This window comes from Rattus norvegicus, chromosome 12, assembly GCF_021556685.1.
Source record: "Rattus norvegicus strain SHRSP/BbbUtx chromosome 12, alternate assembly SHRSP_T2T, whole genome shotgun sequence".
NCBI classification, from domain to species: Eukaryota; Metazoa; Chordata; class Mammalia; order Rodentia; family Muridae; genus Rattus; species Rattus norvegicus.
In genome coordinates, this window is record NC_141545.1 from 10,628,594 (window position 1) to 10,655,748 (window position 27,155).

General features: G+C 44.9%; 9 pseudogenes; all 9 read left to right on the forward strand.

The window, feature by feature from the left end:
* Positions 1 to 6,003: 6,003 nt before the first annotated feature.
* On the forward strand, positions 6,004 to 6,121 carry LOC148002133 (5S ribosomal RNA; annotated as a pseudogene).
* A 2,364-nt stretch (positions 6,122 to 8,485) lies between these two features.
* LOC148002134 (5S ribosomal RNA) lies at positions 8,486 to 8,603 on the forward strand (annotated as a pseudogene).
* Positions 8,604 to 10,909: 2,306 nt separating this feature from the next.
* On the forward strand, positions 10,910 to 11,027 carry LOC148002135 (5S ribosomal RNA; annotated as a pseudogene).
* Positions 11,028 to 13,356: 2,329 nt separating this feature from the next.
* LOC148002136 (5S ribosomal RNA) lies at positions 13,357 to 13,474 on the forward strand (annotated as a pseudogene).
* A 2,337-nt stretch (positions 13,475 to 15,811) lies between these two features.
* On the forward strand, positions 15,812 to 15,929 carry LOC148002137 (5S ribosomal RNA; annotated as a pseudogene).
* Positions 15,930 to 18,261: 2,332 nt separating this feature from the next.
* Positions 18,262 to 18,379, forward strand: LOC148002138 (5S ribosomal RNA; annotated as a pseudogene).
* Positions 18,380 to 20,686: 2,307 nt separating this feature from the next.
* LOC148002139 (5S ribosomal RNA) lies at positions 20,687 to 20,804 on the forward strand (annotated as a pseudogene).
* Positions 20,805 to 23,175: 2,371 nt separating this feature from the next.
* On the forward strand, positions 23,176 to 23,293 carry LOC148002140 (5S ribosomal RNA; annotated as a pseudogene).
* Positions 23,294 to 25,610: 2,317 nt separating this feature from the next.
* LOC148002141 (5S ribosomal RNA) lies at positions 25,611 to 25,728 on the forward strand (annotated as a pseudogene).
* The last annotated feature ends 1,427 nt before the right edge of the window (positions 25,729 to 27,155 follow it).

A 27,155-nucleotide genomic window follows, 5' to 3' on the forward strand; every position in this document is an offset into this window, starting at 1 on the left:
CAGGAGCTCAGGAGCTCAGGAGCTCAGGAGCTCAGGAGCTCAGGAGCTCAGGAGCTCAGGAGCTCAGGAGCTCAGGAGCTCAGGAGCTCAGGAGCTCAGGAGCTCAGGAGCTCAGGAGCTCAGGAGCTCAGGAGCTCAGGAGCTCAGGAGCTCAGGAGCTCAGGAGCTCAGGAGCTCAGGAGCTCAGGAGCTCAGGAGCTCAGGAGCTCAGGAGCTCAGGAGCTCAGGAGCTCAGGAGCTCAGGAGCTCAGGAGCTCAGGAGCTCAGGAGCTCAGGAGCTCAGGAGCTCAGGAGCTCAGGAGCTCAGGAGCTCAGGAGCTCAGGAGCTCAGGAGCTCAGGAGCTCAGGAGCTCAGGAGCTCAGGAGCTCAGGAGCTCAGGAGCTCAGGAGCTCAGGAGCTCAGGAGCTCAGGAGCTCAGGAGCTCAGGAGCTCAGGAGCTCAGGAGCTCAGGAGCTCAGGAGCTCAGGAGCTCAGGAGCTCAGGAGGAGCTCAGGAGCTCAGGAGCTCAGGAGCTCAGGAGCTCAGGAGCTCAGGAGCTCAGGAGCTCAGGAGCTCAGGAGCTCAGGAGCTCAGGAGCTCAGGAGCTCAGGAGCTCAGGAGCTCAGGAGCTCAGGAGCTCAGGAGCTCAGGAGCTCAGGAGCTCAGGAGCTCAGGAGCTCAGGAGCTCAGGAGCTCAGGAGCTCAGGAGCTCAGGAGCTCAGGAGCTCAGGAGCTCAGGAGCTCAGGAGCTCAGGAGCTCAGGAGCTCAGGAGCTCAGGAGCTCAGGAGCTCAGGAGCTCAGGAGCTCAGGAGCTCAGGAGCTCAGGAGCTCAGGAGCTCAGGAGCTCAGGAGCTCAGGAGCTCAGGAGCTCAGGAGCTCAGGAGCTCAGGAGCTCAGGAGCTCAGGAGCTCAGGAGCTCAGGAGCTCAGGAGCTCAGGAGCTCAGGAGCTCAGGAGCTCAGGAGCTCAGGAGCTCAGGAGCTCAGGAGCTCAGGAGCTCAGGAGCTCAGGAGCTCAGGAGCTCAGGAGCTCAGGAGCTCAGGAGCTCAGGAGCTCAGGAGCTCAGGAGCTCAGGAGCTCAGGAGCTCAGGAGCTCAGGAGCTCAGGAGCTCAGGAGCTCAGGAGCTCAGGAGCTCAGGAGCTCAGGAGCTCAGGAGCTCAGGAGCTCAGGAGCTCAGGAGCTCAGGAGCTCAGGAGCTCAGGAGCTCAGGAGCTCAGGAGCTCAGGAGCTCAGGAGCTCAGGAGCTCAGGAGCTCAGGAGCTCAGGAGCTCAGGAGCTCAGGAGCTCAGGAGCTCAGGAGCTCAGGAGCTCAGGAGCTCAGGAGCTCAGGAGCTCAGGAGCTCAGGAGCTCAGGAGCTCAGGAGCTCAGGAGCTCAGGAGCTCAGGAGCTCAGGAGCTCAGGAGCTCAGGAGCTCAGGAGCTCAGGAGCTCAGGAGCTCAGGAGCTCAGGAGCTCAGGAGCTCAGGAGCTCAGGAGCTCAGGAGCTCAGGAGCTCAGGAGCTCAGGAGCTCAGGAGCTCAGGAGCTCAGGAGCTCAGGAGCTCAGGAGCTCAGGAGCTCAGGAGCTCAGGAGCTCAGGAGCTCAGGAGCTCAGGAGCTCAGGAGCTCAGGAGCTCAGGAGCTCAGGAGCTCAGGAGCTCAGGAGCTCAGGAGCTCAGGAGCTCAGGAGCTCAGGAGCTCAGGAGCTCAGGAGCTCAGGAGCTCAGGAGCTCAGGAGCTCAGGAGCTCAGGAGCTCAGGAGCTCAGGAGCTCAGGAGCTCAGGAGCTCAGGAGCTCAGGAGCTCAGGAGCTCAGGAGCTCAGGAGCTCAGGAGCTCAGGAGCTCAGGAGCTCAGGAGCTCAGGAGCTCAGGAGCTCAGGAGCTCAGGAGCTCAGGAGCTCAGGAGCTCAGGAGCTCAGGAGCTCAGGAGCTCAGGAGCTCAGGAGCTCAGGAGCTCAGGAGCTCAGGAGCTCAGGAGCTCAGGAGCTCAGGAGCTCAGGAGCTCAGGAGCTCAGGAGCTCAGGAGCTCAGGAGCTCAGGAGCTCAGGAGCTCAGGAGCTCAGGAGCTCAGGAGCTCAGGAGCTCAGGAGCTCAGGAGCTCAGGAGCTCAGGAGCTCAGGAGCTCAGGAGCTCAGGAGCTCAGGAGCTCAGGAGCTCAGGAGCTCAGGAGCTCAGGAGCTCAGGAGCTCAGGAGCTCAGGAGCTCAGGAGCTCAGGAGCTCAGGAGCTCAGGAGCTCAGGAGCTCAGGAGCTCAGGAGCTCAGGAGCTCAGGAGCTCAGGAGCTCAGGAGCTCAGGAGCTCAGGAGCTCAGGAGCTCAGGAGCTCAGGAGCTCAGGAGCTCAGGAGCTCAGGAGCTCAGGAGCTCAGGAGCTCAGGAGCTCAGGAGCTCAGGAGCTCAGGAGCTCAGGAGCTCAGGAGCTCAGGAGCTCAGGAGCTCAGGAGCTCAGGAGCTCAGGAGCTCAGGAGCTCAGGAGCTCAGGAGCTCAGGAGCTCAGGAGCTCAGGAGCTCAGGAGCTCAGGAGCTCAGGAGCTCAGGAGCTCAGGAGCTCAGGAGCTCAGGAGCTCAGGAGCTCAGGAGCTCAGGAGCTCAGGAGCTCAGGAGCTCAGGAGCTCAGGAGCTCAGGAGCTCAGGAGCTCAGGAGCTCAGGAGCTCAGGAGCTCAGGAGCTCAGGAGCTCAGGAGCTCAGGAGCTCAGGAGCTCAGGAGCTCAGGAGCTCAGGAGCTCAGGAGCTCAGGAGCTCAGGAGCTCAGGAGCTCAGGAGCTCAGGAGCTCAGGAGCTCAGGAGCTCAGGAGCTCAGGAGCTCAGGAGCTCAGGAGCTCAGGAGCTCAGGAGCTCAGGAGCTCAGGAGCTCAGGAGCTCAGGAGCTCAGGAGCTCAGGAGCTCAGGAGCTCAGGAGCTCAGGAGCTCAGGAGCTCAGGAGCTCAGGAGCTCAGGAGCTCAGGAGCTCAGGAGCTCAGGAGCTCAGGAGCTCAGGAGCTCAGGAGCTCAGGAGCTCAGGAGCTCAGGAGCTCAGGAGCTCAGGAGCTCAGGAGCTCAGGAGCTCAGGAGCTCAGGAGCTCAGGAGCTCAGGAGCTCAGGAGCTCAGGAGCTCAGGAGCTCAGGAGCTCAGGAGCTCAGGAGCTCAGGAGCTCAGGAGCTCAGGAGCTCAGGAGCTCAGGAGCTCAGGAGCTCAGGAGCTCAGGAGCTCAGGAGCTCAGGAGCTCAGGAGCTCAGGAGCTCAGGAGCTCAGGAGCTCAGGAGCTCAGGAGCTCAGGAGCTCAGGAGCTCAGGAGCTCAGGAGCTCAGGAGCTCAGGAGCTCAGGAGCTCAGGAGCTCAGGAGCTCAGGAGCTCAGGAGCTCAGGAGCTCAGGAGCTCAGGAGCTCAGGAGCTCAGGAGCTCAGGAGCTCAGGAGCTCAGGAGCTCAGGAGCTCAGGAGCTCAGGAGCTCAGGAGCTCAGGAGCTCAGGAGCTCAGGAGCTCAGGAGCTCAGGAGCTCAGGAGCTCAGGAGCTCAGGAGCTCAGGAGCTCAGGAGCTCAGGAGCTCAGGAGCTCAGGAGCTCAGGAGCTCAGGAGCTCAGGAGCTCAGGAGCTCAGGAGCTCAGGAGCTCAGGAGCTCAGGAGCTCAGGAGCTCAGGAGCTCAGGAGCTCAGGAGCTCAGGAGCTCAGGAGCTCAGGAGCTCAGGAGCTCAGGAGCTCAGGAGCTCAGGAGCTCAGGAGCTCAGGAGCTCAGGAGCTCAGGAGCTCAGGAGCTCAGGAGCTCAGGAGCTCAGGAGCTCAGGAGCTCAGGAGCTCAGGAGCTCAGGAGCTCAGGAGCTCAGGAGCTCAGGAGCTCAGGAGCTCAGGAGCTCAGGAGCTCAGGAGCCAGTGATTTCAGGACAGCAGGGATACACAGTGAGACCATGTGCGTAACAAACCAACAGAAACCAAAACAACAAAGCAACCTTAAAAAACCCATCCCTAACCAAACCAAACCAAACCAACAAACAGAAATAGACTTTACAACTTTTTTTTAAAAAGATGTATTTCTTATATATAAGTACACTGTAGCTGTCTTCAGACACACCAGAAGAGGGCATCAGATCTCACTACAGATGGCTGTGAGACACCATGTCGTTGCTGGGATTTGAACTCAGAACCTCTGGAAGAGCAGTCAGTGCTCTTAACCACTAAGCCATCCTTCCAGCCCGACTTTACAACTTTTATTTTGTCTTTTTTTTTCCTTCCCCAGAGCTAAGGATCGAACCCAGGGCCTTGTGCTTGCTAGGCATGTGCCCTACGACTGAGTTAAATCCCCAACCCTTAAATAGACTTTTAAAATGTCAGAGGAACCCCTCCTCTAGGATGTGGCTGAGCTGAAGCACACAGGCGGGAGACTCTGCAGAATCCGCGGCCCTGAGCATCTGAGCGCCCTTCAAGTCTCCGATAAAATTTTAAAAATGGCCTCCAATAAAACTACATTGCAAAAAATGGGAAAAAAAAACAGAATGGAAAGAGTAAAAGAGTTGAAGAGGCTGAGCCTGAAGAATTTGTGGTAGAAGAAGTACTGAACCATTGTGTAGTGAACTATTTCGTGAAGTGGAAGGGGTTTACAGATGCCGATAATACTTGGGTACCAGGAGAAAATTTAGATTGTCCAGAATTAATTGAAGCACTTCTTCATTCTCGAAAAGCTGGTAAAGAAAACGATTGTCCAAAAAGGAAATCTTTATCTGATAGTGAATCCGATGAGAGCAAATCGAAGAAGAGAGATGCTGCTGACAAGCAAAGGAGGCGAATATGAAGTGGCCTCGGATTTTCATCGCCTTCTATGAGGAGTGGCTGATTTGGCATTCTTGTACCGAAATGAAGTACAATAATTGTTTGCATATATAAATACACAATATTATATATATATGTATATATAATATATATATATATATATATATATATATATATATGAATGATCTAGATCTTGGGTTTTGAATTACTAGTGTGGATCAAATAGCATCCTGTTGAAAATCACGTCTGATATGCTAGTTTTGAAACCATTGGCAGTAGTTGGGAGATTTTTGGTTTTCGTTCTGCGTCAAAAGGCACTGACTCCTTTGAGCGAGTGAGAGCTCTCTGTAGTTGCTTCCTGTAACAGTAGAGTACTTGACACCATGTTGTATTTCCTCGGCTTGAAGAACAGCTTTTCTTAAACACTGGGGAGATTTTACAGTCATGACTCAAGTCAGAACTTATTTTTAACTGGGACACAGAAGGACCATTCTGGTTTGTGTGTGTGTGTGTGTGTGTGTGTGTGTGTGTGTGTGTGTGTGTGTGCGCGTTTGTTTGTATGCAGTGTATGCATAAAAAACTTACATAACCTGTCTGTTTTAGCTTGCTTTTAATACTCAAAAGAGCTGAACGTGAAAACACAGGTTGATGAGAGGCCATCAGCCTGAACATTTTCCTGAAACCATAACCTTTCGGATAAAGCAGAGTGTGTAATGTATTGGATAGTTTAAAAGCAAGCCCATCAGAATTGATGTATTATCAAATAAATACAGTAGTTTATTTTCATACCAACTCCACCTTCAGAAAACGGAATTAAACAAAGTAGTAGCTTGATTTAACAACAAGACTTGGCCTAGTGTGGTGGTGTGCACCTTTAATGCCAGAACTCTAGAGGCAGGTGGAGCTGTGATTTAAGAGGCCAGCTGATCTACAGAGGCAGGTCCGAGTCAGCTGTTCTGTGTAAAGGTTCCTCTGGTTGAACCATTCCTTTGTAGGAAGTTAAAATCTGTTCTAAAAGGTTATGATTCATGGAATCTGTTTGATGTGGAAGTAGAATCATGGTTAGAGCTGATGTTGGCCATTAAGTCCTGCTGTGGTTTAGTCCCTGGAAGCTCTGGTTGGTTGGTGTTGTTGTTCATATGGGGTCTCAAGTCCCTTCAAGCTCTTTTAGTCCTTTCTCTGATTTCTTCAACTGGGGTCCTGCGCTCAGTTCACTGGTTTGTTGCTGGCATTCACCTATGTATCTGCCGTATTCTGGCTGTGTCAATGAATAGTTTTATATTCCTTTAAAAAAATGTCAGAAGAGCCTACAGCCATACCACCCTGAACGCGCCCGATCTCGTCTGATCTCGGAAGCTAAGCAGGGTCGGGCATGCTTAGTACGTGGATGGGAGACCACCTGGGATACCGGGTGCTGTAGGCTTTTGGGGGTTGGGGATTTAACTCAGTGGTAGAGCTCTTGGCAGGCAATCAAAATCAGGAGCTCAGGAGCTCAGGAGCTCAGGAGCTCAGGAGCTCAGGAGCTCAGGAGCTCAGGAGCTCAGGAGCTCAGGAGCTCAGGAGCTCAGGAGCTCAGGAGCTCAGGAGCCAGTGATTTCAGGACAGCAGGGATACACAGTGAGACCATGTGCGTAACAAACCAACAGAAACCAAAACAACAAAGCAACCTTAAAAAACCCATCCCTAACCAAACCAAACCAAACCAACAAACAGAAATAGACTTTACAACTTTTTTTTAAAAAGATGTATTTCTTATATATAAGTACACTGTAGCTGTCTTCAGACACACCAGAAGAGGGCATCAGATCTCACTACAGATGGCTGTGAGACACCATGTCGTTGCTGGGATTTGAACTCAGAACCTCTGGAAGAGCAGTCAGTGCTCTTAACCACTAAGCCATCCTTCCAGCCCGACTTTACAACTTTTATTTTGTCTTTTTTTTTCCTTCCCCAGAGCTAAGGATCGAACCCAGGGCCTTGTGCTTGCTAGGCATGTGCCCTACGACTGAGTTAAATCCCCAACCCTTAAATAGACTTTTAAAATGTCAGAGGAACCCCTCCTCTAGGATGTGGCTGAGCTGAAGCACACAGGCGGGAGACTCTGCAGAATCCGCGGCCCTGAGCATCTGAGCGCCCTTCAAGTCTCCGATAAAATTTTAAAAATGGCCTCCAATAAAACTACATTGCAAAAAATGGGAAAAAAAAACAGAATGGAAAGAGTAAAAGAGTTGAAGAGGCTGAGCCTGAAGAATTTGTGGTAGAAGAAGTACTGAACCATTGTGTAGTGAACTATTTCGTGAAGTGGAAGGGGTTTACAGATGCCGATAATACTTGGGTACCAGGAGAAAATTTAGATTGTCCAGAATTAATTGAAGCACTTCTTCATTCTCGAAAAGCTGGTAAAGAAAACGATTGTCCAAAAAGGAAATCTTTATCTGATAGTGAATCCGATGAGAGCAAATCGAAGAAGAGAGATGCTGCTGACAAGCAAAGGAGGCGAATATGAAGTGGCCTCGGATTTTCATCGCCTTCTATGAGGAGTGGCTGATTTGGCATTCTTGTACCGAAATGAAGTACAATAATTGTTTGCATATATAAATACACAATATTATATATATATGTATATATAATATATATATATATATATATATATATATATATATATGAATGATCTGGATCTTGGGTTTTGAATTACTAGTGTGGATCAAATAGCATCCTGTTGAAAATCACGTCTGATATGCTAGTTTTGAAACCATTGGCAGTAGTTGGGAGATTTTTGGTTTTCGTTCTGCGTCAAAAGGCACTGACTCCTTTGAGCGAGTGAGAGCTCTCTGTAGTTGCTTCCTGTAACAGTAGAGTACTTGACACCATGTTGTATTTCCTCGGCTTGAAGAACAGCTTTTCTTAAACACTGGGGAGATTTTACAGTCATGACTCAAGTCAGAACTTATTTTTAACTGGGACACAGAAGGACCATTCTGGTTTGTGTGTGTGTGTGTGTGTGTGTGTGTGTGTGTGTGTGTGTGTGCGCGTTTGTTTGTATGCAGTGTATGCATAAAAAACTTACATAACCTGTCTGTTTTAGCTTGCTTTTAATACTCAAAAGAGCTGAACGTGAAAACACAGGTTGATGAGAGGCCATCAGCCTGAACATTTTCCTGAAACCATAACCTTTCGGATAAAGCAGAGTGTGTAATGTATTGGATAGTTTAAAAGCAAGCCCATCAGAATTGATGTATTATCAAATAAATACAGTAGTTTATTTTCATACCAACTCCACCTTCAGAAAACGGAATTAAACAAAGTAGTAGCTTGATTTAACAACAAGACTTGGCCTAGTGTGGTGGTGTGCACCTTTAATGCCAGAACTCTAGAGGCAGGTGGAGCTGTGATTTAAGAGGCCAGCTGATCTACAGAGGCAGGTCCGAGTCAGCTGTTCTGTGTAAAGGTTCCTCTGGTTGAACCATTCCTTTGTAGGAAGTTAAAATCTGTTCTAAAAGGTTATGATTCATGGAATCTGTTTGATGTGGAAGTAGAATCATGGTTAGAGCTGATGTTGGCCATTAAGTCCTGCTGTGGTTTAGTCCCTGGAAGCTCTGGTTGGTTGGTGTTGTTGTTCATATGGGGTCTCAAGTCCCTTCAAGCTCTTTTAGTCCTTTCTCTGATTTCTTCAACTGGGGTCCTGCGCTCAGTTCACTGGTTTGTTGCTGGCATTCACCTATGTATCTGCCGTATTCTGGCTGTGTCAATGAATAGTTTTATATTCCTTTAAAAAAATGTCAGAAGAGCCTACAGCCATACCACCCTGAACGCGCCCGATCTCGTCTGATCTCGGAAGCTAAGCAGGGTCGGGCATGCTTAGTACGTGGATGGGAGACCACCTGGGATACCGGGTGCTGTAGGCTTTTGGGGGTTGGGGATTTAACTCAGTGGTAGAGCTCTTGGCAGGCAATCAAAATCAGGAGCTCAGGAGCTCAGGAGCTCAGGAGCTCAGGAGCTCAGGAGCTCAGGAGCCAGTGATTTCAGGACAGCAGGGATACACAGTGAGACCATGTGCGTAACAAACCAACAGAAACCAAAACAACAAAGCAACCTTAAAAAACCCATCCCTAACCAAACCAAACCAAACCAACAAACAGAAATAGACTTTACAACTTTTTTTTAAAAAGATGTATTTCTTATATATAAGTACACTGTAGCTGTCTTCAGACACACCAGAAGAGGGCATCAGATCTCACTACAGATGGCTGTGAGACACCATGTCGTTGCTGGGATTTGAACTCAGAACCTCTGGAAGAGCAGTCAGTGCTCTTAACCACTAAGCCATCCTTCCAGCCCGACTTTACAACTTTTATTTTGTCTTTTTTTTTCCTTCCCCAGAGCTAAGGATCGAACCCAGGGCCTTGTGCTTGCTAGGCATGTGCCCTACGACTGAGTTAAATCCCCAACCCTTAAATAGACTTTTAAAATGTCAGAGGAACCCCTCCTCTAGGATGTGGCTGAGCTGAAGCACACAGGCGGGAGACTCTGCAGAATCCGCGGCCCTGAGCATCTGAGCGCCCTTCAAGTCTCCGATAAAATTTTAAAAATGGCCTCCAATAAAACTACATTGCAAAAAATGGGAAAAAAAAACAGAATGGAAAGAGTAAAAGAGTTGAAGAGGCTGAGCCTGAAGAATTTGTGGTAGAAGAAGTACTGAACCATTGTGTAGTGAACTATTTCGTGAAGTGGAAGGGGTTTACAGATGCCGATAATACTTGGGTACCAGGAGAAAATTTAGATTGTCCAGAATTAATTGAAGCACTTCTTCATTCTCGAAAAGCTGGTAAAGAAAACGATTGTCCAAAAAGGAAATCTTTATCTGATAGTGAATCCGATGAGAGCAAATCGAAGAAGAGAGATGCTGCTGACAAGCAAAGGAGGCGAATATGAAGTGGCCTCGGATTTTCATCGCCTTCTATGAGGAGTGGCTGATTTGGCATTCTTGTACCGAAATGAAGTACAATAATTGTTTGCATATATAAATACACAATATTATATATATATGTATATATAATATATATATATATATATATATATATATATATGAATGATCTGGATCTTGGGTTTTGAATTACTAGTGTGGATCAAATAGCATCCTGTTGAAAATCACGTCTGATATGCTAGTTTTGAAACCATTGGCAGTAGTTGGGAGATTTTTGGTTTTCGTTCTGCGTCAAAAGGCACTGACTCCTTTGAGCGAGTGAGAGCTCTCTGTAGTTGCTTCCTGTAACAGTAGAGTACTTGACACCATGTTGTATTTCCTCGGCTTGAAGAACAGCTTTTCTTAAACACTGGGGAGATTTTACAGTCATGACTCAAGTCAGAACTTATTTTTAACTGGGACACAGAAGGACCATTCTGGTTTGTGTGTGTGTGTGTGTGTGTGTGTGTGTGTGTGTGTGTGTGTGTGCGCGTTTGTTTGTATGCAGTGTATGCATAAAAAACTTACATAACCTGTCTGTTTTAGCTTGCTTTTAATACTCAAAAGAGCTGAACGTGAAAACACAGGTTGATGAGAGGCCATCAGCCTGAACATTTTCCTGAAACCATAACCTTTCGGATAAAGCAGAGTGTGTAATGTATTGGATAGTTTAAAAGCAAGCCCATCAGAATTGATGTATTATCAAATAAATACAGTAGTTTATTTTCATACCAACTCCACCTTCAGAAAACGGAATTAAACAAAGTAGTAGCTTGATTTAACAACAAGACTTGGCCTAGTGTGGTGGTGTGCACCTTTAATGCCAGAACTCTAGAGGCAGGTGGAGCTGTGATTTAAGAGGCCAGCTGATCTACAGAGGCAGGTCCGAGTCAGCTGTTCTGTGTAAAGGTTCCTCTGGTTGAACCATTCCTTTGTAGGAAGTTAAAATCTGTTCTAAAAGGTTATGATTCATGGAATCTGTTTGATGTGGAAGTAGAATCATGGTTAGAGCTGATGTTGGCCATTAAGTCCTGCTGTGGTTTAGTCCCTGGAAGCTCTGGTTGGTTGGTGTTGTTGTTCATATGGGGTCTCAAGTCCCTTCAAGCTCTTTTAGTCCTTTCTCTGATTTCTTCAACTGGGGTCCTGCGCTCAGTTCACTGGTTTGTTGCTGGCATTCACCTATGTATCTGCCGTATTCTGGCTGTGTCAATGAATAGTTTTATATTCCTTTAAAAAAATGTCAGAAGAGCCTACAGCCATACCACCCTGAACGCGCCCGATCTCGTCTGATCTCGGAAGCTAAGCAGGGTCGGGCATGCTTAGTACGTGGATGGGAGACCACCTGGGATACCGGGTGCTGTAGGCTTTTGGGGGTTGGGGATTTAACTCAGTGGTAGAGCTCTTGGCAGGCAATCAAAATCAGGAGCTCAGGAGCTCAGGAGCTCAGGAGCTCAGGAGCTCAGGAGCTCAGGAGCTCAGGAGCTCAGGAGCTCAGGAGCCAGTGATTTCAGGACAGCAGGGATACACAGTGAGACCATGTGCGTAACAAACCAACAGAAACCAAAACAACAAAGCAACCTTAAAAAACCCATCCCTAACCAAACCAAACCAAACCAACAAACAGAAATAGACTTTACAACTTTTTTTTAAAAAGATGTATTTCTTATATATAAGTACACTGTAGCTGTCTTCAGACACACCAGAAGAGGGCATCAGATCTCACTACAGATGGCTGTGAGACACCATGTCGTTGCTGGGATTTGAACTCAGAACCTCTGGAAGAGCAGTCAGTGCTCTTAACCACTAAGCCATCCTTCCAGCCCGACTTTACAACTTTTATTTTGTCTTTTTTTTCCTTCCCCAGAGCTAAGGATCGAACCCAGGGCCTTGTGCTTGCTAGGCATGTGCCCTACGACTGAGTTAAATCCCCAACCCTTAAATAGACTTTTAAAATGTCAGAGGAACCCCTCCTCTAGGATGTGGCTGAGCTGAAGCACACAGGCGGGAGACTCTGCAGAATCCGCGGCCCTGAGCATCTGAGCGCCCTTCAAGTCTCCGATAAAATTTTAAAAATGGCCTCCAATAAAACTACATTGCAAAAAATGGGAAAAAAAAACAGAATGGAAAGAGTAAAAGAGTTGAAGAGGCTGAGCCTGAAGAATTTGTGGTAGAAGAAGTACTGAACCATTGTGTAGTGAACTATTTCGTGAAGTGGAAGGGGTTTACAGATGCCGATAATACTTGGGTACCAGGAGAAAATTTAGATTGTCCAGAATTAATTGAAGCACTTCTTCATTCTCGAAAAGCTGGTAAAGAAAACGATTGTCCAAAAAGGAAATCTTTATCTGATAGTGAATCCGATGAGAGCAAATCGAAGAAGAGAGATGCTGCTGACAAGCAAAGGAGGCGAATATGAAGTGGCCTCGGATTTTCATCGCCTTCTATGAGGAGTGGCTGATTTGGCATTCTTGTACCGAAATGAAGTACAATAATTGTTTGCATATATAAATACACAATATTATATATATATGTATATATAATATATATATATATATATATATATATATATATGAATGATCTGGATCTTGGGTTTTGAATTACTAGTGTGGATCAAATAGCATCCTGTTGAAAATCACGTCTGATATGCTAGTTTTGAAACCATTGGCAGTAGTTGGGAGATTTTTGGTTTTCGTTCTGCGTCAAAAGGCACTGACTCCTTTGAGCGAGTGAGAGCTCTCTGTAGTTGCTTCCTGTAACAGTAGAGTACTTGACACCATGTTGTATTTCCTCGGCTTGAAGAACAGCTTTTCTTAAACACTGGGGAGATTTTACAGTCATGACTCAAGTCAGAACTTATTTTTAACTGGGACACAGAAGGACCATTCTGGTTTGTGTGTGTGTGTGTGTGTGTGTGTGTGTGTGTGTGTGTGTGTGTGCGCGTTTGTTTGTATGCAGTGTATGCATAAAAAACTTACATAACCTGTCTGTTTTAGCTTGCTTTTAATACTCAAAAGAGCTGAACGTGAAAACACAGGTTGATGAGAGGCCATCAGCCTGAACATTTTCCTGAAACCATAACCTTTCGGATAAAGCAGAGTGTGTAATGTATTGGATAGTTTAAAAGCAAGCCCATCAGAATTGATGTATTATCAAATAAATACAGTAGTTTATTTTCATACCAACTCCACCTTCAGAAAACGGAATTAAACAAAGTAGTAGCTTGATTTAACAACAAGACTTGGCCTAGTGTGGTGGTGTGCACCTTTAATGCCAGAACTCTAGAGGCAGGTGGAGCTGTGATTTAAGAGGCCAGCTGATCTACAGAGGCAGGTCCGAGTCAGCTGTTCTGTGTAAAGGTTCCTCTGGTTGAACCATTCCTTTGTAGGAAGTTAAAATCTGTTCTAAAAGGTTATGATTCATGGAATCTGTTTGATGTGGAAGTAGAATCATGGTTAGAGCTGATGTTGGCCATTAAGTCCTGCTGTGGTTTAGTCCCTGGAAGCTCTGGTTGGTTGGTGTTGTTGTTCATATGGGGTCTCAAGTCCCTTCAAGCTCTTTTAGTCCTTTCTCTGATTTCTTCAACTGGGGTCCTGCGCTCAGTTCACTGGTTTGTTGCTGGCATTCACCTATGTATCTGCCGTATTCTGGCTGTGTCAATGAATAGTTTTATATTCCTTTAAAAAAATGTCAGAAGAGCCTACAGCCATACCACCCTGAACGCGCCCGATCTCGTCTGATCTCGGAAGCTAAGCAGGGTCGGGCATGCTTAGTACGTGGATGGGAGACCACCTGGGATACCGGGTGCTGTAGGCTTTTGGGGGTTGGGGATTTAACTCAGTGGTAGAGCTCTTGGCAGGCAATCAAAATCAGGAGCTCAGGAGCTCAGGAGCTCAGGAGCTCAGGAGCTCAGGAGCTCAGGAGCTCAGGAGCTCAGGAGCTCAGGAGCCAGTGATTTCAGGACAGCAGGGATACACAGTGAGACCATGTGCGTAACAAACCAACAGAAACCAAAACAACAAAGCAACCTTAAAAAACCCATCCCTAACCAAACCAAACCAAACCAACAAACAGAAATAGACTTTACAACTTTTTTTTAAAAAGATGTATTTCTTATATATAAGTACACTGTAGCTGTCTTCAGACACACCAGAAGAGGGCATCAGATCTCACTACAGATGGCTGTGAGACACCATGTCGTTGCTGGGATTTGAACTCAGAACCTCTGGAAGAGCAGTCAGTGCTCTTAACCACTAAGCCATCCTTCCAGCCCGACTTTACAACTTTTATTTTGTCTTTTTTTTCCTTCCCCAGAGCTAAGGATCGAACCCAGGGCCTTGTGCTTGCTAGGCATGTGCCCTACGACTGAGTTAAATCCCCAACCCTTAAATAGACTTTTAAAATGTCAGAGGAACCCCTCCTCTAGGATGTGGCTGAGCTGAAGCACACAGGCGGGAGACTCTGCAGAATCCGCGGCCCTGAGCATCTGAGCGCCCTTCAAGTCTCCGATAAAATTTTAAAAATGGCCTCCAATAAAACTACATTGCAAAAAATGGGAAAAAAAAACAGAATGGAAAGAGTAAAAGAGTTGAAGAGGCTGAGCCTGAAGAATTTGTGGTAGAAGAAGTACTGAACCATTGTGTAGTGAACTATTTCGTGAAGTGGAAGGGGTTTACAGATGCCGATAATACTTGGGTACCAGGAGAAAATTTAGATTGTCCAGAATTAATTGAAGCACTTCTTCATTCTCGAAAAGCTGGTAAAGAAAACGATTGTCCAAAAAGGAAATCTTTATCTGATAGTGAATCCGATGAGAGCAAATCGAAGAAGAGAGATGCTGCTGACAAGCAAAGGAGGCGAATATGAAGTGGCCTCGGATTTTCATCGCCTTCTATGAGGAGTGGCTGATTTGGCATTCTTGTACCGAAATGAAGTACAATAATTGTTTGCATATATAAATACACAATATTATATATATATGTATATATTATATATATATATATATATATATATATATATATATATATATATGAATGATCTGGATCTTGGGTTTTGAATTACTAGTGTGGATCAAATAGCATCCTGTTGAAAATCACGTCTGATATGCTAGTTTTGAAACCATTGGCAGTAGTTGGGAGATTTTTGGTTTTCGTTCTGCGTCAAAAGGCACTGACTCCTTTGAGCGAGTGAGAGCTCTCTGTAGTTGCTTCCTGTAACAGTAGAGTACTTGACACCATGTTGTATTTCCTCGGCTTGAAGAACAGCTTTTCTTAAACACTGGGGAGATTTTACAGTCATGACTCAAGTCAGAACTTATTTTTAACTGGGACACAGAAGGACCATTCTGGTTTGTGTGTGTGTGTGTGTGTGTGTGTGTGTGTGTGTGTGTGTGTGCGCGTTTGTTTGTATGCAGTGTATGCATAAAAAACTTACATAACCTGTCTGTTTTAGCTTGCTTTTAATACTCAAAAGAGCTGAACGTGAAAACACAGGTTGATGAGAGGCCATCAGCCTGAACATTTTCCTGAAACCATAACCTTTCGGATAAAGCAGAGTGTGTAATGTATTGGATAGTTTAAAAGCAAGCCCATCAGAATTGATGTATTATCAAATAAATACAGTAGTTTATTTTCATACCAACTCCACCTTCAGAAAACGGAATTAAACAAAGTAGTAGCTTGATTTAACAACAAGACTTGGCCTAGTGTGGTGGTGTGCACCTTTAATGCCAGAACTCTAGAGGCAGGTGGAGCTGTGATTTAAGAGGCCAGCTGATCTACAGAGGCAGGTCCGAGTCAGCTGTTCTGTGTAAAGGTTCCTCTGGTTGAACCATTCCTTTGTAGGAAGTTAAAATCTGTTCTAAAAGGTTATGATTCATGGAATCTGTTTGATGTGGAAGTAGAATCATGGTTAGAGCTGATGTTGGCCATTAAGTCCTGCTGTGGTTTAGTCCCTGGAAGCTCTGGTTGGTTGGTGTTGTTGTTCATATGGGGTCTCAAGTCCCTTCAAGCTCTTTTAGTCCTTTCTCTGATTTCTTCAACTGGGGTCCTGCGCTCAGTTCACTGGTTTGTTGCTGGCATTCACCTATGTATCTGCCGTATTCTGGCTGTGTCAATGAATAGTTTTATATTCCTTTAAAAAAATGTCAGAAGAGCCTACAGCCATACCACCCTGAACGCGCCCGATCTCGTCTGATCTCGGAAGCTAAGCAGGGTCGGGCATGCTTAGTACGTGGATGGGAGACCACCTGGGATACCGGGTGCTGTAGGCTTTTGGGGGTTGGGGATTTAACTCAGTGGTAGAGCTCTTGGCAGGCAATCAAAATCAGGAGCTCAGGAGCTCAGGAGCTCAGGAGCTCAGGAGCTCAGGAGCTCAGGAGCTCAGGAGCTCAGGAGCCAGTGATTTCAGGACAGCAGGGATACACAGTGAGACCATGTGCGTAACAAACCAACAGAAACCAAAACAACAAAGCAACCTTAAAAAACCCATCCCTAACCAAACCAAACCAAACCAACAAACAGAAATAGACTTTACAACTTTTTTTTAAAAAGATGTATTTCTTATATATAAGTACACTGTAGCTGTCTTCAGACACACCAGAAGAGGGCATCAGATCTCACTACAGATGGCTGTGAGACACCATGTCGTTGCTGGGATTTGAACTCAGAACCTCTGGAAGAGCAGTCAGTGCTCTTAACCACTAAGCCATCCTTCCAGCCCGACTTTACAACTTTTATTTTGTCTTTTTTTTCCTTCCCCAGAGCTAAGGATCGAACCCAGGGCCTTGTGCTTGCTAGGCATGTGCCCTACGACTGAGTTAAATCCCCAACCCTTAAATAGACTTTTAAAATGTCAGAGGAACCCCTCCTCTAGGATGTGGCTGAGCTGAAGCACACAGGCGGGAGACTCTGCAGAATCCGCGGCCCTGAGCATCTGAGCGCCCTTCAAGTCTCCGATAAAATTTTAAAAATGGCCTCCAATAAAACTACATTGCAAAAAATGGGAAAAAAAAAACAGAATGGAAAGAGTAAAAGAGTTGAAGAGGCTGAGCCTGAAGAATTTGTGGTAGAAGAAGTACTGAACCATTGTGTAGTGAACTATTTCGTGAAGTGGAAGGGGTTTACAGATGCCGATAATACTTGGGTACCAGGAGAAAATTTAGATTGTCCAGAATTAATTGAAGCACTTCTTCATTCTCGAAAAGCTGGTAAAGAAAACGATTGTCCAAAAAGGAAATCTTTATCTGATAGTGAATCCGATGAGAGCAAATCGAAGAAGAGAGATGCTGCTGACAAGCAAAGGAGGCGAATATGAAGTGGCCTCGGATTTTCATCGCCTTCTATGAGGAGTGGCTGATTTGGCATTCTTGTACCGAAATGAAGTACAATAATTGTTTGCATATATAAATACACAATATTATATATATATGTATATATAATATATATATATATATATATATATATATATATATATATATATGAATGATCTGGATCTTGGGTTTTGAATTACTAGTGTGGATCAAATAGCATCCTGTTGAAAATCACGTCTGATATGCTAGTTTTGAAACCATTGGCAGTAGTTGGGAGATTTTTGGTTTTCGTTCTGCGTCAAAAGGCACTGACTCCTTTGAGCGAGTGAGAGCTCTCTGTAGTTGCTTCCTGTAACAGTAGAGTACTTGACACCATGTTGTATTTCCTCGGCTTGAAGAACAGCTTTTCTTAAACACTGGGGAGATTTTACAGTCATGACTCAAGTCAGAACTTATTTTTAACTGGGACACAGAAGGACCATTCTGGTTTGTGTGTGTGTGTGTGTGTGTGTGTGTGTGTGTGTGTGTGTGTGTGCGCGTTTGTTTGTATGCAGTGTATGCATAAAAAACTTACATAACCTGTCTGTTTTAGCTTGCTTTTAATACTCAAAAGAGCTGAACGTGAAAACACAGGTTGATGAGAGGCCATCAGCCTGAACATTTTCCTGAAACCATAACCTTTCGGATAAAGCAGAGTGTGTAATGTATTGGATAGTTTAAAAGCAAGCCCATCAGAATTGATGTATTATCAAATAAATACAGTAGTTTATTTTCATACCAACTCCACCTTCAGAAAACGGAATTAAACAAAGTAGTAGCTTGATTTAACAACAAGACTTGGCCTAGTGTGGTGGTGTGCACCTTTAATGCCAGAACTCTAGAGGCAGGTGGAGCTGTGATTTAAGAGGCCAGCTGATCTACAGAGGCAGGTCCGAGTCAGCTGTTCTGTGTAAAGGTTCCTCTGGTTGAACCATTCCTTTGTAGGAAGTTAAAATCTGTTCTAAAAGGTTATGATTCATGGAATCTGTTTGATGTGGAAGTAGAATCATGGTTAGAGCTGATGTTGGCCATTAAGTCCTGCTGTGGTTTAGTCCCTGGAAGCTCTGGTTGGTTGGTGTTGTTGTTCATATGGGGTCTCAAGTCCCTTCAAGCTCTTTTAGTCCTTTCTCTGATTTCTTCAACTGGGGTCCTGCGCTCAGTTCACTGGTTTGTTGCTGGCATTCACCTATGTATCTGCCGTATTCTGGCTGTGTCAATGAATAGTTTTATATTCCTTTAAAAAAATGTCAGAAGAGCCTACAGCCATACCACCCTGAACGCGCCCGATCTCGTCTGATCTCGGAAGCTAAGCAGGGTCGGGCATGCTTAGTACGTGGATGGGAGACCACCTGGGATACCGGGTGCTGTAGGCTTTTGGGGGTTGGGGATTTAACTCAGTGGTAGAGCTCTTGGCAGGCAATCAAAATCAGGAGCTCAGGAGCTCAGGAGCTCAGGAGCTCAGGAGCTCAGGAGCTCAGGAGCTCAGGAGCCAGTGATTTCAGGACAGCAGGGATACACAGTGAGACCATGTGCGTAACAAACCAACAGAAACCAAAACAACAAAGCAACCTTAAAAAACCCATCCCTAACCAAACCAAACCAAACCAACAAACAGAAATAGACTTTACAACTTTTTTTTAAAAAGATGTATTTCTTATATATAAGTACACTGTAGCTGTCTTCAGACACACCAGAAGAGGGCATCAGATCTCACTACAGATGGCTGTGAGACACCATGTCGTTGCTGGGATTTGAACTCAGAACCTCTGGAAGAGCAGTCAGTGCTCTTAACCACTAAGCCATCCTTCCAGCCCGACTTTACAACTTTTATTTTGTCTTTTTTTTCCTTCCCCAGAGCTAAGGATCGAACCCAGGGCCTTGTGCTTGCTAGGCATGTGCCCTACGACTGAGTTAAATCCCCAACCCTTAAATAGACTTTTAAAATGTCAGAGGAACCCCTCCTCTAGGATGTGGCTGAGCTGAAGCACACAGGCGGGAGACTCTGCAGAATCCGCGGCCCTGAGCATCTGAGCGCCCTTCAAGTCTCCGATAAAATTTTAAAAATGGCCTCCAATAAAACTACATTGCAAAAAATGGGAAAAAAAAACAGAATGGAAAGAGTAAAAGAGTTGAAGAGGCTGAGCCTGAAGAATTTGTGGTAGAAGAAGTACTGAACCATTGTGTAGTGAACTATTTCGTGAAGTGGAAGGGGTTTACAGATGCCGATAATACTTGGGTACCAGGAGAAAATTTAGATTGTCCAGAATTAATTGAAGCACTTCTTCATTCTCGAAAAGCTGGTAAAGAAAACGATTGTCCAAAAAGGAAATCTTTATCTGATAGTGAATCCGATGAGAGCAAATCGAAGAAGAGAGATGCTGCTGACAAGCAAAGGAGGCGAATATGAAGTGGCCTCGGATTTTCATCGCCTTCTATGAGGAGTGGCTGATTTGGCATTCTTGTACCGAAATGAAGTACAATAATTGTTTGCATATATAAATACACAATATTATATATATATGTATATATAATATATATATATATATATATATATATATATGAATGATCTGGATCTTGGGTTTTGAATTACTAGTGTGGATCAAATAGCATCCTGTTGAAAATCACGTCTGATATGCTAGTTTTGAAACCATTGGCAGTAGTTGGGAGATTTTTGGTTTTCGTTCTGCGTCAAAAGGCACTGACTCCTTTGAGCGAGTGAGAGCTCTCTGTAGTTGCTTCCTGTAACAGTAGAGTACTTGACACCATGTTGTATTTCCTCGGCTTGAAGAACAGCTTTTCTTAAACACTGGGGAGATTTTACAGTCATGACTCAAGTCAGAACTTATTTTTAACTGGGACACAGAAGGACCATTCTGGTTTGTGTGTGTGTGTGTGTGTGTGTGTGTGTGTGTGTGTGTGTGCGCGTTTGTTTGTATGCAGTGTATGCATAAAAAACTTACATAACCTGTCTGTTTTAGCTTGCTTTTAATACTCAAAAGAGCTGAACGTGAAAACACAGGTTGATGAGAGGCCATCAGCCTGAACATTTTCCTGAAACCATAACCTTTCGGATAAAGCAGAGTGTGTAATGTATTGGATAGTTTAAAAGCAAGCCCATCAGAATTGATGTATTATCAAATAAATACAGTAGTTTATTTTCATACCAACTCCACCTTCAGAAAACGGAATTAAACAAAGTAGTAGCTTGATTTAACAACAAGACTTGGCCTAGTGTGGTGGTGTGCACCTTTAATGCCAGAACTCTAGAGGCAGGTGGAGCTGTGATTTAAGAGGCCAGCTGATCTACAGAGGCAGGTCCGAGTCAGCTGTTCTGTGTAAAGGTTCCTCTGGTTGAACCATTCCTTTGTAGGAAGTTAAAATCTGTTCTAAAAGGTTATGATTCATGGAATCTGTTTGATGTGGAAGTAGAATCATGGTTAGAGCTGATGTTGGCCATTAAGTCCTGCTGTGGTTTAGTCCCTGGAAGCTCTGGTTGGTTGGTGTTGTTGTTCATATGGGGTCTCAAGTCCCTTCAAGCTCTTTTAGTCCTTTCTCTGATTTCTTCAACTGGGGTCCTGCGCTCAGTTCACTGGTTTGTTGCTGGCATTCACCTATGTATCTGCCGTATTCTGGCTGTGTCAATGAATAGTTTTATATTCCTTTAAAAAAATGTCAGAAGAGCCTACAGCCATACCACCCTGAACGCGCCCGATCTCGTCTGATCTCGGAAGCTAAGCAGGGTCGGGCATGCTTAGTACGTGGATGGGAGACCACCTGGGATACCGGGTGCTGTAGGCTTTTGGGGGTTGGGGATTTAACTCAGTGGTAGAGCTCTTGGCAGGCAATCAAAATCAGGAGCTCAGGAGCTCAGGAGCTCAGGAGCTCAGGAGCTCAGGAGCTCAGGAGCTCAGGAGCTCAGGAGCTCAGGAGCTCAGGAGCTCAGGAGCTCAGGAGCTCAGGAGCCAGTGATTTCAGGACAGCAGGGATACACAGTGAGACCATGTGCGTAACAAACCAACAGAAACCAAAACAACAAAGCAACCTTAAAAAACCCATCCCTAACCAAACCAAACCAAACCAACAAACAGAAATAGACTTTACAACTTTTTTTTAAAAAGATGTATTTCTTATATATAAGTACACTGTAGCTGTCTTCAGACACACCAGAAGAGGGCATCAGATCTCACTACAGATGGCTGTGAGACACCATGTCGTTGCTGGGATTTGAACTCAGAACCTCTGGAAGAGCAGTCAGTGCTCTTAACCACTAAGCCATCCTTCCAGCCCGACTTTACAACTTTTATTTTGTCTTTTTTTTCCTTCCCCAGAGCTAAGGATCGAACCCAGGGCCTTGTGCTTGCTAGGCATGTGCCCTACGACTGAGTTAAATCCCCAACCCTTAAATAGACTTTTAAAATGTCAGAGGAACCCCTCCTCTAGGATGTGGCTGAGCTGAAGCACACAGGCGGGAGACTCTGCAGAATCCGCGGCCCTGAGCATCTGAGCGCCCTTCAAGTCTCCGATAAAATTTTAAAAATGGCCTCCAATAAAACTACATTGCAAAAAATGGGAAAAAAAAACAGAATGGAAAGAGTAAAAGAGTTGAAGAGGCTGAGCCTGAAGAATTTGTGGTAGAAGAAGTACTGAACCATTGTGTAGTGAACTATTTCGTGAAGTGGAAGGGGTTTACAGATGCCGATAATACTTGGGTACCAGGAGAAAATTTAGATTGTCCAGAATTAATTGAAGCACTTCTTCATTCTCGAAAAGCTGGTAAAGAAAACGATTGTCCAAAAAGGAAATCTTTATCTGATAGTGAATCCGATGAGAGCAAATCGAAGAAGAGAGATGCTGCTGACAAGCAAAGGAGGCGAATATGAAGTGGCCTCGGATTTTCATCGCCTTCTATGAGGAGTGGCTGATTTGGCATTCTTGTACCGAAATGAAGTACAATAATTGTTTGCATATATAAATACACAATATTATATATATATGTATATATTATATATATATATATATATATATATATATATATATATATATGAATGATCTGGATCTTGGGTTTTGAATTACTAGTGTGGATCAAATAGCATCCTGTTGAAAATCACGTCTGATATGCTAGTTTTGAAACCATTGGCAGTAGTTGGGAGATTTTTGGTTTTCGTTCTGCGTCAAAAGGCACTGACTCCTTTGAGCGAGTGAGAGCTCTCTGTAGTTGCTTCCTGTAACAGTAGAGTACTTGACACCATGTTGTATTTCCTCGGCTTGAAGAACAGCTTTTCTTAAACACTGGGGAGATTTTACAGTCATGACTCAAGTCAGAACTTATTTTTAACTGGGACACAGAAGGACCATTCTGGTTTGTGTGTGTGTGTGTGTGTGTGTGTGTGTGTGTGTGTGTGTGTGTGTGCGCGTTTGTTTGTATGCAGTGTATGCATAAAAAACTTACATAACCTGTCTGTTTTAGCTTGCTTTTAATACTCAAAAGAGCTGAACGTGAAAACACAGGTTGATGAGAGGCCATCAGCCTGAACATTTTCCTGAAACCATAACCTTTCGGATAAAGCAGAGTGTGTAATGTATTGGATAGTTTAAAAGCAAGCCCATCAGAATTGATGTATTATCAAATAAATACAGTAGTTTATTTTCATACCAACTCCACCTTCAGAAAACGGAATTAAACAAAGTAGTAGCTTGATTTAACAACAAGACTTGGCCTAGTGTGGTGGTGTGCACCTTTAATGCCAGAACTCTAGAGGCAGGTGGAGCTGTGATTTAAGAGGCCAGCTGATCTACAGAGGCAGGTCCGAGTCAGCTGTTCTGTGTAAAGGTTCCTCTGGTTGAACCATTCCTTTGTAGGAAGTTAAAATCTGTTCTAAAAGGTTATGATTCATGGAATCTGTTTGATGTGGAAGTAGAATCATGGTTAGAGCTGATGTTGGCCATTAAGTCCTGCTGTGGTTTAGTCCCTGGAAGCTCTGGTTGGTTGGTGTTGTTGTTCATATGGGGTCTCAAGTCCCTTCAAGCTCTTTTAGTCCTTTCTCTGATTTCTTCAACTGGGGTCCTGCGCTCAGTTCACTGGTTTGTTGCTGGCATTCACCTATGTATCTGCCGTATTCTGGCTGTGTCAATGAATAGTTTTATATTCCTTTAAAAAAATGTCAGAAGAGCCTACAGCCATACCACCCTGAACGCGCCCGATCTCGTCTGATCTCGGAAGCTAAGCAGGGTCGGGCATGCTTAGTACGTGGATGGGAGACCACCTGGGATACCGGGTGCTGTAGGCTTTTGGGGGTTGGGGATTTAACTCAGTGGTAGAGCTCTTGGCAGGCAATCAAAATCAGGAGCTCAGGAGCTCAGGAGCTCAGGAGCTCAGGAGCTCAGGAGCTCAGGAGCTCAGGAGCTCAGGAGCCAGTGATTTCAGGACAGCAGGGATACACAGTGAGACCATGTGCGTAACAAACCAACAGAAACCAAAACAACAAAGCAACCTTAAAAAACCCATCCCTAACCAAACCAAACCAAACCAACAAACAGAAATAGACTTTACAACTTTTTTTTTAAAAAGATGTATTTCTTATATATAAGTACACTGTAGCTGTCTTCAGACACACCAGAAGAGGGCATCAGATCTCACTACAGATGGCTGTGAGACACCATGTCGTTGCTGGGATTTGAACTCAGAACCTCTGGAAGAGCAGTCAGTGCTCTTAACCACTAAGCCATCCTTCCAGCCCGACTTTACAACTTTTATTTTGTCTTTTTTTTCCTTCCCCAGAGCTAAGGATCGAACCCAGGGCCTTGTGCTTGCTAGGCATGTGCCCTACGACTGAGTTAAATCCCCAACCCTTAAATAGACTTTTAAAATGTCAGAGGAACCCCTCCTCTAGGATGTGGCTGAGCTGAAGCACACAGGCGGGAGACTCTGCAGAATCCGCGGCCCTGAGCATCTGAGCGCCCTTCAAGTCTCCGATAAAATTTTAAAAATGGCCTCCAATAAAACTACATTGCAAAAAATGGGAAAAAAAAAACAGAATGGAAAGAGTAAAAGAGTTGAAGAGGCTGAGCCTGAAGAATTTGTGGTAGAAGAAGTACTGAACCATTGTGTAGTGAACTATTTCGTGAAGTGGAAGGGGTTTACAGATGCCGATAATACTTGGGTACCAGGAGAAAATTTAGATTGTCCAGAATTAATTGAAGCACTTCTTCATTCTCGAAAAGCTGGTAAAGAAAACGATTGTCCAAAAAGGAAATCTTTATCTGATAGTGAATCCGATGAGAGCAAATCGAAGAAGAGAGATGCTGCTGACAAGCAAAGGAGGCGAATATGAAGTGGCCTCGGATTTTCATCGCCTTCTATGAGGAGTGGCTGATTTGGCATTCTTGTACCGAAATGAAGTACAATAATTGTTTGCATATATAAATACACAATATTATATATATATGTATATATAATATATATATATATATATATATATGAATGATCTGGATCTTGGGTTTTGAATTACTAGTGTGGATCAAATAGCATCCTGTTGAAAATCACGTCTGATATGCTAGTTTTGAAACCATTGGCAGTAGTTGGGAGATTTTTGGTTTTCGTTCTGCGTCAAAAGGCACTGACTCCTTTGAGCGAGTGAGAGCTCTCTGTAGTTGCTTCCTGTAACAGTAGAGTACTTGACACCATGTTGTATTTCCTCGGCTTGAAGAACAGCTTTTCTTAAACACTGGGGAGATTTTACAGTCATGACTCAAGTCAGAACTTATTTTTAACTGGGACACAGAAGGACCATTCTGGTTTGTGTGTGTGTGTGTGTGTGTGTGTGTGTGTGTGTGTGTGTGTGTGTGCGCGTTTGTTTGTATGCAGTGTATGCATAAAAAACTTACATAACCTGTCTGTTTTAGCTTGCTTTTAATACTCAAAAGAGCTGAACGTGAAAACACAGGTTGATGAGAGGCCATCAGCCTGAACATTTTCCTGAAACCATAACCTTTCGGATAAAGCAGAGTGTGTAATGTATTGGATAGTTTAAAAGCAAGCCCATCAGAATTGATGTATTATCAAATAAATACAGTAGTTTATTTTCATACCAACTCCACCTTCAGAAAACGGAATTAAACAAAGTAGTAGCTTGATTTAACAACAAGACTTGGCCTAGTGTGGTGGTGTGCACCTTTAATGCCAGAACTCTAGAGGCAGGTGGAGCTGTGATTTAAGAGGCCAGCTGATCTACAGAGGCAGGTCCGAGTCAGCTGTTCTGTGTAAAGGTTCCTCTGGTTGAACCATTCCTTTGTAGGAAGTTAAAATCTGTTCTAAAAGGTTATGATTCATGGAATCTGTTTGATGTGGAAGTAGAATCATGGTTAGAGCTGATGTTGGCCATTAAGTCCTGCTGTGGTTTAGTCCCTGGAAGCTCTGGTTGGTTGGTGTTGTTGTTCATATGGGGTCTCAAGTCCCTTCAAGCTCTTTTAGTCCTTTCTCTGATTTCTTCAACTGGGGTCCTGCGCTCAGTTCACTGGTTTGTTGCTGGCATTCACCTATGTATCTGCCGTATTCTGGCTGTGTCAATGAATAGTTTTATATTCCTTTAAAAAAATGTCAGAAGAGCCTACAGCCATACCACCCTGAACGCGCCCGATCTCGTCTGATCTCGGAAGCTAAGCAGGGTCGGGCATGCTTAGTACGTGGATGGGAGACCACCTGGGATACCGGGTGCTGTAGGCTTTTGGGGGTTGGGGATTTAACTCAGTGGTAGAGCTCTTGGCAGGCAATCAAAATCAGGAGCTCAGGAGCTCAGGAGCTCAGGAGCTCAGGAGCTCAGGAGCTCAGGAGCTCAGGAGCTCAGGAGCTCAGGAGCTCAGGAGCTCAGGAGCTCAGGAGCTCAGGAGCTCAGGAGCCAGTGATTTCAGGACAGCAGGGATACACAGTGAGACCATGTGCGTAACAAACCAACAGAAACCAAAACAACAAAGCAACCTTAAAAAACCCATCCCTAACCAAACCAAACCAAACCAACAAACAGAAATAGACTTTACAACTTTTTTTTAAAAAGATGTATTTCTTATATATAAGTACACTGTAGCTGTCTTCAGACACACCAGAAGAGGGCATCAGATCTCACTACAGATGGCTGTGAGACACCATGTCGTTGCTGGGATTTGAACTCAGAACCTCTGGAAGAGCAGTCAGTGCTCTTAACCACTAAGCCATCCTTCCAGCCCGACTTTACAACTTTTATTTTGTCTTTTTTTTCCTTCCCCAGAGCTAAGGATCGAACCCAGGGCCTTGTGCTTGCTAGGCATGTGCCCTACGACTGAGTTAAATCCCCAACCCTTAAATAGACTTTTAAAATGTCAGAGGAACCCCTCCTCTAGGATGTGGCTGAGCTGAAGCACACAGGCGGGAGACTCTGCAGAATCCGCGGCCCTGAGCATCTGAGCGCCCTTCAAGTCTCCGATAAAATTTTAAAAATGGCCTCCAATAAAACTACATTGCAAAAAATGGGAAAAAAAAACAGAATGGAAAGAGTAAAAGAGTTGAAGAGGCTGAGCCTGAAGAATTTGTGGTAGAAGAAGTACTGAACCATTGTGTAGTGAACTATTTCGTGAAGTGGAAGGGGTTTACAGATGCCGATAATACTTGGGTACCAGGAGAAAATTTAGATTGTCCAGAATTAATTGAAGCACTTCTTCATTCTCGAAAAGCTGGTAAAGAAAACGATTGTCCAAAAAGGAAATCTTTATCTGATAGTGAATCCGATGAGAGCAAATCGAAGAAGAGAGATGCTGCTGACAAGCAAAGGAGGCGAATATGAAGTGGCCTCGGATTTTCATCGCCTTCTATGAGGAGTGGCTGATTTGGCATTCTTGTACCGAAATGAAGTACAATAATTGTTTGCATATATAAATACACAATATTATATATATATATGTATATATTATATATATATATATATATATATATATATATATATATGAATGATCTGGATCTTGGGTTTTGAATTACTAGTGTGGATCAAATAGCATCCTGTTGAAAATCACGTCTGATATGCTAGTTTTGAAACCATTGGCAGTAGTTGGGAGATTTTTGGTTTTCGTTCTGCGTCAAAAGGCACTGACTCCTTTGAGCGAGTGAGAGCTCTCTGTAGTTGC